This window comes from Octopus bimaculoides, chromosome 5, assembly GCF_001194135.2.
Source record: "Octopus bimaculoides isolate UCB-OBI-ISO-001 chromosome 5, ASM119413v2, whole genome shotgun sequence".
NCBI lineage: Eukaryota > Metazoa > Mollusca > Cephalopoda > Octopoda > Octopodidae > Octopus > Octopus bimaculoides.
The window spans coordinates 105,083,035-105,086,022 of record NC_068985.1 but is presented as its reverse complement, the minus strand read 5'-3'; positions in this window follow the sequence as shown (position 1 = coordinate 105,086,022).

The window sequence follows — 2,988 nt, the reverse complement described above, 5'->3', positions numbered from 1 at the left end:
TATATATACATACCACACCACGCAGGCGTGGCTGTGTGGTAGGGGCCTTGCTTCCCAGCCATGTGGTTTCGGGTTCAGTCCCACTGCGTAGCACCTTGGGCAAGTGTCTTCTACTATATTCTCAGGCCGACCAAAGTTTTGTGAGTAGATTGGGTGAACAGTAACTGAAAGCCGGTTGTGCGTGTGTGTGTGTGTGTGTGTGACTTTATATGTCTGTGTTTGTCCTCTATACAGCTTCATTGCGGTCATTGGTGTTTTTACATTCCCGCTATCTAGTAGTTCGACAAAAGAAACCGATAGAATGAACCCCAGGTTTTAAAAAATAAGTACTGGGGATCGATTCATTCGGCTAAAACTTCCTTAAGGGTGTGAAACAAGTAGAAGAAAAGAAATATAGTTAGATTTACAATCGCTTGAAATTAATGAGTTACTTTCCGGTAGTTTGTTCGAAACAGTCTCAAACCACAGTCAGCAATCTCCTGTCAGATTTGGCATTGTTCCTGTTGTCCATTTCTTAATTTCAATTTGCAAGATCTCAAAATATCTGCCTATTTACAGGCAGATATCTGCCTGCAAGAATGCTCGACCCATGGATTAGTGACTAAATCTCTTTCAACCCATACCACCAGAGTCTTAACGAAAAAGCATGGGCGCATAGGATAATGTTGTACCGGTCATCATATGTCTTAAACGCAGGCGGTCATTATTTGAGGGGTTTTGTTCATAAGTCCGTCAGGTGAGGGCTGAAGTACATAAAAGCCTCAGCAAATAGGAACATAACTACATTACATTAATCTAAAATATGAAGGCTACGTTAGTCTACTTCAGTTGCGCGGAAGACAATGGATCGTGTGTGATTACTCTGGCTAAATTCCAGAGGAAAACTGTTTGACATGTACTCCAGTACCTCAATGTTTCCATATATTTTATTTTGGAATTTTCATTTTGGAATAAATTTAGAATTTTAAAAAAGCGGTCGTTAATTATGCACCCACGCAATATATGTTTCTTTGCGTAAAATGGAAATATTTAAACTACTAGCAACAATATAACTAATTGGGCGAGAATATTAATGGAACTAAGTTAAATACTTCATATTTTCCAATTACTACTCCATCTATACCGAGTTAGATTTTACTTTCACAATGTTACTAAAACAGTCAAAAGTAATAATGTTTTATATTGTTCATCATATTCCACACATTACCACATGCCTTATTTGAACAAACTTATTCAGTCGACGTTTTCAACTACTTAACATGGCAAAAACAAAAGGACTGTGTTAACCATATCTCCGGGATTCAGAGATCGTTACCGTCAGTATTTTCAACACTTTATATCATCTTTAACCCATCAATTAAAACACTGACTAGCTGGGGGACAACTTATTTCTGCTTATTTGATAAATAAATGTACTTTGAAAGACCTAGTCGTCATTCCAAATTTCCTATCTAAAGCTAATAGCTATATTTTAAGAGAATGAAAATTAAACAACGTTGGGTTCACAACTTTCGGCACTTGGTAGAGGTGCTGGTGGTGATGATGATGAGTTGGTGGTGGTGGTCTTGGTAGAGGTGCTGGTAGTGGTCTTGGTAGAGGTGCTGGTGGTGGTGGTGGTGGTGGTGGTGGTGGTGGTGGTGGTGAAAGTAATGACTGTAGTGATGGTGCTGGTGCTGGTGCTGGTGCTGGAGTTAGTGGTGATGTTGGTCATGTATTACGTTGGAAATTAAACTTCATTGTGAGGCGCTGATGATTTTGCTGGAAGGAAAGGGAACAATGGTTGACTACCACTGATCTAAGGTTACAATTAAGATATTAGTAAGGGACAGAGTCTAAAGTACTATAAGATAACAATCTATCCTTTTTTGCGAAAGATACCTCGATATGTCATCTTGGCTCTGTAGATAACACGATATGTCATAATTATGATGTATTGTCTAAAAGAGGTAAACGTGTCCACTTCTTTGCTAACAAAGCATTACGGAAATTGCTATAAAAGGGGAGCATTTCTTAGATTTCATCAGTGTTGCCTTCATCTGAAGACTGAACACTGACTTGAAGAAGTCATGATGAAGATTCCTTGTCTCTTTGCGATCGTCTTCGCCGTAAGTTGAACAGAATTCTTTATTTTTCTATGCACGAATCGAAATTTACTTTTCTATTCTATTATTTTGCCCATTGAGGGCAATGAGGCAGCTGAATCATTAGAACACAGGAAAATGCCTTGTGGCATTTGTTGGGCCTTTAAGTACTGGTTTAAAATCCTTCCCAGATTAGCTTAGTCTTTCATCCTTTCGGGGTCGATGAACTAAATTACCAACCAAGTACTAGGATCGATTGTATGAATTAATGCTTGCCGCTCATAACTGATAGCCTTGTGCTTAAATCAGAAACGATTACTTTTGAGCATCACAGGGTAACAGGGTGAGGGAACCATTACAGCGTCGGAAAATATATATTCGGAGTTCAAGTCGCGCCGAGATAAACTTAGTATTTCATCTCCTGAGTCGATAAAATGAAGTATTAACCAAGAACTGGGAATGGCAGTACAGATAAAGCCCTTCCTTTAACATTCTGGTGTAGTTCCTTTATTAGAAACCATTATTTTCCATGTTAGAAATCTTTAAAATGGTGAATGCTAGAAACAATTTATATTGCACATTTCTATTGCTTTGTCTTCTCAATTCATACTTAATACAGTTTTTAAATGTCTTACATCTAGATATAATCGAAAGCATTTCTATTTTTTGTTGTTTCTTTTAGTTCTGGCTTTGCGGACACAACGCAGAAGGTATTAAATATTTTCTTTTTACATATCTTAATTGTCACATTGTTATCTGATAGGCAAGCAATCAGAAAAGGGATCAGTTAGTTTGGCTAAATATTGACATGTAAATTTGTCAAAATATACTACATAAAGAAGTGTTTTGGTCAGTGTGCGTCTTGTTAGAATCCGCTAAATCTAAAACTATGACTGCTATTATAGTT